General features: G+C 38.3%; 1 long non-coding RNA gene across 1 annotated transcript in view; it reads left to right on the top strand.

The window, feature by feature from the left end:
* The window catches only part of LOC107183391, a 3894-nt gene extending 1563 nt beyond the window's left edge, over positions 1 to 2331 (top strand). The window contains exon 3 of the long non-coding RNA XR_001514186.1: positions 2321 to 2331. This is a non-coding gene — a long non-coding RNA (uncharacterized LOC107183391). The remainder of the gene's footprint in view (positions 1 to 2320) is intronic.
* Positions 2332 to 5689: the final 3358 nt, after the last annotated feature.

Consider the following 5689-nt stretch of genomic DNA (forward strand, 5'->3'; position numbering starts at 1 on the left):
TCTTCTTTGCTTATCTCTATCACCACCTGAGCTGGTCCTTAGACTAATAGATGGGGATGCTTTCTCCCTTAGTGGTGTTTATGAGTTGAGTTTGACTGGGAGGGATGTAGACAGCTTCTGGCCTTAAAGGAAGCCCTCTACCTAGTACCTACAGATATCTGCCCTCAGGGAGAGAATGGGTGGTTAGTGATTCCTGCAAGCACCTCAAGTTCAATGAAAACTCCATACCCAATTCATTGTCTTCTCTCCCAGAAAACTTACCTGCAGTTATATCCCTGATTATATCACTTTCTATCTAGAATCCTTGACTCTACTCTCTTTATTACTCCCATGTTTATTAATTAGTTTATTAGTTTGATTAAAGGTTTTCTGAGTGACTACCATGTGCCAGGCACCATGCTCAGGCATTGAGGACAGAAAGATAACTAAGAAAAGCATCCAGTCCACAAGAACCACCTAGCTCATTGTGAGACAGACATGTAAACAAACAACCGCAGTACTGTGTGCTCATGATATACACATGAAGATGTGTGGGTGACAAAAGAAGGTACATTAGATCAGCTACACCGGCCAGGTATACAGGCAGTTGGTCCCTGGGTCCTCCTGACTTTATTTCCTAAATATCTCCTTGCTCTGGTCCACTTTTTATTTAGCTCTTGTCTTTGCTTAAACTTTTATTATAGCCTCTATCTAGACGTGGGTTCTCTGCTCCAGTGCCTCCCATGCCCCCCTCCTACCACACCCCCTGGCATGGTATGGGAGGACCTGCAGAGTTATTTTTCTCAAAAACAGATCTATTTCCCTGAGCACACCAGGTGAGGTTGCACATATCACACCCCTATTACTCAGTTCTAGGCTTTCCTTCAGTTTTCCATACTTCATCTATTGAACACCAATTGTCTTTACATATTATATGCATTGTATCCTAAGTGCCTAGATGAGCATCTAGCCTTTGATGGGACACATTAAATATTTGTTGAAAGTGAGTGACTATATCTAAACACTTCTATTTAAATTCTTCCAAATATCATGAGATAACAACAGCTTTGCAAAGGAGAATTTCGCCCTTTCCCTGCTCATCTAATTAAAAACAAAAGCAAAAAACTGGAGCAAACCTTCTTGGTTAGTTTTATTTGGGGTTTGTCTACATTCCCACAATCGTCTACAGAGCCAAGTCACAGAGATCTACTCTTATTTCTGCAGTAATGGTGGGGACCATCGATGGGGATAAACCTAGTGGGCCTTTAGTCTATCACACCAGGTTTGTCAGGGGACTTCTACACTGTTACCTGCTCCTCCCCCACCCAATGTGACAGCTCCTGTTCAGATGGGACTGCTTCCATGGTTTTTCATGAGAATTTTCAAGGAACTTGCCATGATCTTACCAAGGCAGTCAGCTGGAGGAAAAAGGGTATGGAGCATGCTTAATTAGGAGACGACCTGCTCAGGTGGCAACCTTAAATCCTGCTAGTCAGCTAAAATCTCACCAAGTGTGAGAAGAGAGACTTCCTGGAAGTTCAACATAACTTGCATGTAAAAAATTATATATAATAACAAAAGCTTAGAGCTCTAGGCGTCTTACTAAATTATCTTAGCGTAAATCAAGTCCCCAAAGTAAAAGGATACACTGTAAAGTCAATTGATGATTAAGCAAAACCAGAATTGTTGTCTTTAAAGAGCATGATAATTCAATATGTATTAGTATCGTTTACTTTGGATGTTTTGAGAACACTAGTGAGCCAAGAAAGATTAACTGTGCTTGGTAACACAGAGAAACACAATGAGCTGGACTCCGGTAAATAGAGCAAATAAGAACATCAGACATCAAAAGTTAGATTTCCTTTTTTCATTGTTGGGCTGTTGGCTTCTTGACATCCTGGAACAAGAACTCTCCACCGCATCTAGGGCTTCAAAAATGTTTGCTGTGCATCTAGGACAGCTGTGGGCAAACTACGGCCCGCGGGCCGGATCCGGCCCATTTGAAATGAATAAAATTAAAAAAAAAAAGACCATACCCTTTTATGTAATGATGTTTACTTTGAATTTATATTAGTTCACACAAACTCTCCATCCATGCTTTTGTTCCGGCCCTCTGGTCCAGTTTAAGAACCCATTGTGGCCCTCGAGTCAAAAAGTTTGCCCACCCCTGAAGTAGGGCTTCAAATGTGTTTGCTAATGGATTCATAGAATAGTATATGAAGGTGAAAAATTTGGGGTGTGGATGCATTCTCTGAGAATTAGAATCCCTAACTAATTCCTCAGCCTTCTCCAATTGTGTCTTTATTTTTCTAGTCATTTTTATTTGCCTTTCTAGGACAAGCTCAACAAAACACAGATAAGGTTGCTGAAGCCATAATGGATGCCATTGAAGACTTTATCCAGAAAGGACTAGTCCAGTCTGTGAAAAAAGTTAAAGTTGTTATCTTTCAGCCTCAAATAATGGATGTTTTTTGTGCCAACATGAAAAAAAGAGAAGGCTCCCAGGCTCCCTCACAGTCTATAATATCTAAAATTGCATGTGAGTTGTTGATTCTTATGAAATGCATGTTCGTGATGTTGAGGTCGTATGAGAAATAGCTAAAATTGTACATTATTTTTTGTGGTAGTTTATTAGTTTCCCCTGGTTTTATTTACATATAATTGACATATGTCACTGTTTAAGGTGCACTGTATAATGGTTTGACTTTACATATGTTACTGCAATATGTTTAGTTAGTTTCCATCATCTCATACATGTCTTAAAAAGAGAAAGCAAAATGATTTTATTTCCTTGTGATGAGAACTCTTAGAATTAACAGCTTTCATATATATCATATAGGTGTGTTAACTATAGTCATCATGCTGTACATTATATCCTTGGTCATTATTTATCTTGTAACTGGAAGTTTGCACATTTGACCTCTTTTTTCAATTTCCCTTTCCCCCAATCCACCTATGGTAACCACAAATGTGATCTCTTTTTTTTTCTATGAGTGTGAGTTATTTTTTTTTAGTTTTTTTAGTGAGATTTTAAAAAATATATATATTTATTGATTTCAGAGAGGAAGGGAGAGAGATAGAAACATTCATGATTAGAGAGAATCATGGATCAGCTGCCTCCTGCACACCCCCTACTGGGTTTGAGCCCACAACCTGGGAATGTGCCCTTGCCCAGAATTGAACCCAGGACCCCTTGGGTCCTCAGGCCGATGATCCGTTCACTGAGCCAAACCAGCTAGAGCTGTAAGTGAGATCTTATGGTATTTGTCTTTTTCTGTCCACCTTGAATTGGCTAATCTTTAATGAACTATCAGAAAGAAAAATTAAGAAAATAATTCCATTTACAATTGTATCAAAAAGAATAAAATATCTAGGAATAAATTTAACCAAGAAGGTAAAACTGATAAGACACTGATAAAAGAAATTGAAGAATACAAAATAAATGCAAAGATATTATGTGCTCACGTATCGTAAAAATTAACATTGTGAAACTATCCATTCTCCCTAAAGCAATCTACAGATTCAGTGCAATCCCTATGAAAATTCCAATGGAATTTTCTCAGAAACACAACAAACAATTGTAAAGTTTGTATATAACCACAAAATACCTCGAATAGCAAAAGCAACCTGAGAAAGAATAAAAAAGGTAGAGGCATCACAATTCCTGATTTGATAGTATACTACAGAGCTACAGTAATCAAAACAGTAGGGTATTAGTGTAAAAATAGAAGCATAGATCAGTGGAAGAGAATAGAGAGCCCAGAAAGAAACCCATGCATATATGGTCAATTAATTGATAACAAAAGAGCCAAGAATATACAATGGGGGAAGGGTAGTTTCTTTAAGAAATAGTGTTGGGCACCTACTTCAGTAGCACATATCTATATAAATAAAAGTCTAAGTGACCATTACGACTCGGCGACTGAATGGCTGGTTGACCAGTCACTATGACACACATTGACCACCACGGGAGATGCTCAGCACAGGAACTGCCCCCTGGTGGTCAGTGCACTCCCAAGGGCAACCTCCTGCGGTCCCACCTGCACGGAGGCCAGCCCAGATTGGCCCTGATCAGGACTGGGTGAGAAGGTCAGGCCAAGGCACCCCACCTGTGCATGAATTTGTGCACCGGGCCTCTAGTGCTAAAATAAATGGTGTTGGGAAAACTGGACAGCCATGAAAAGGAATGAAACTGGCCACTATCTTCCACCATACACAAAAATGCACTCAAAATAGATTAAAGACTAGAATGTAAGACTTGAAACCATAAAATGCCTAAAAGGAAACATAAGGGGTAAGCTCCTTAACATCAGTCTTGACGATAATTTTTTGGATTTCACACCAAAAATACACACAGCAAAACAAAAATAAACAAGTGGGAATATATCAAACAAAAAAGCTTCTGTAGAGCAAAGAAAACCATCAATATTTTTCTACTGAATAGGAGAAAATATTTGCAAGTCATATTCCTGAAAAGGGGTTAATATAGAAAATATATAAAGAACTCAATACAACTCAATAGAAAAAACCCAAACAATACAATTTAAAAATGCACAGAGGATATGAATAGACATATTTTTTCAAACGACGATATACAAATGGCCAAGAGGTACATGAAAAGGTGCGTAGCATCACTAATCATCAGGGAAATGCAAATGAAAATAATAATGAGATATCACTTCACACATAATAGAATGATATTATGGAAAAGTCAAAAAATAAGTGTTGACAAAAAAGTGGAGAAAACGGAATCCTTGTGCACTGGGAATGTAAACTGGTACAGCCATTATGGGAAATAGTAGGAGTTTCCTAAAAAATTAAAAATATAACTAACATATGATCCAGTAGGTACACTTCTGGGTATTTATCTGAAGGAAATGAAATCATTATCTCTAAAAGATATCTGCTGCCCCATATTTCATTAAAGCAGTATTGAGATAGCCAAGGCAGGGAAACAACAACATTGGCAAAATTAATGGATAAAGATGTGGTATATACAGGGTTGGGAAAAAGTATGTTTATAGTTGTGAGTATGTGAAACTGAGTTTATTCTTGTATAACTACTTATAAATTATTGTATTACTAGAGGCCAGGTGCACGAATTCATGCACAGGTGGAGTCCCTCGGCCTGGCTGGCAATTGGGGCTGCAAGAGTTTGGCTGGTCATTAGAGCTTGGCTGTGGGAGTGCACTGACCCCTGATGGTCAGTGCATGTGATAGCTACAGGCCGGTCATCTGGTTGTAACAGTCACTTAGGCTCTTATATGTATAGATTTTCCATATGGACTACTGTAAACCTACTTTTGCCCAATCCTGCATAGATGATGGAATATTATTCAGTCATAAAAAAAGGAAATCCTGTTATTTTTATCAACATGGATGGACCTTGAGGGCATTATGCTAAATGAAATATCAGACAGAGAAAGACAAATAATGTATAATAAGTCTAACCTGTGGAATCTAAAAAAAATCTGAATTCAGACAGAGAACAGATTGGTGGTTGTCAAAGGTGGGGTGGTGGTTGGTGGGCAAAATGGGTGAAAGTGGTCAAAAGGTACACACTTCCAATTATAAGATTAATAAGTCTTAGAAATGTGATATGCAGTATGGCAAGTATAAAAGAAAAAGAAGCAAAGAAGGTAGGGAGGGAGGAACAAAGCAACGGAGAAAGAAAGGGAGAAATAGCTAATAGCTAAACATTCTTTTTCTT

The sequence above is a fragment of the Myotis davidii genome, unplaced genomic scaffold (assembly GCF_000327345.1).
Source record: "Myotis davidii unplaced genomic scaffold, ASM32734v1 scaffold1660, whole genome shotgun sequence".
NCBI lineage: Eukaryota > Metazoa > Chordata > Mammalia > Chiroptera > Vespertilionidae > Myotis > Myotis davidii.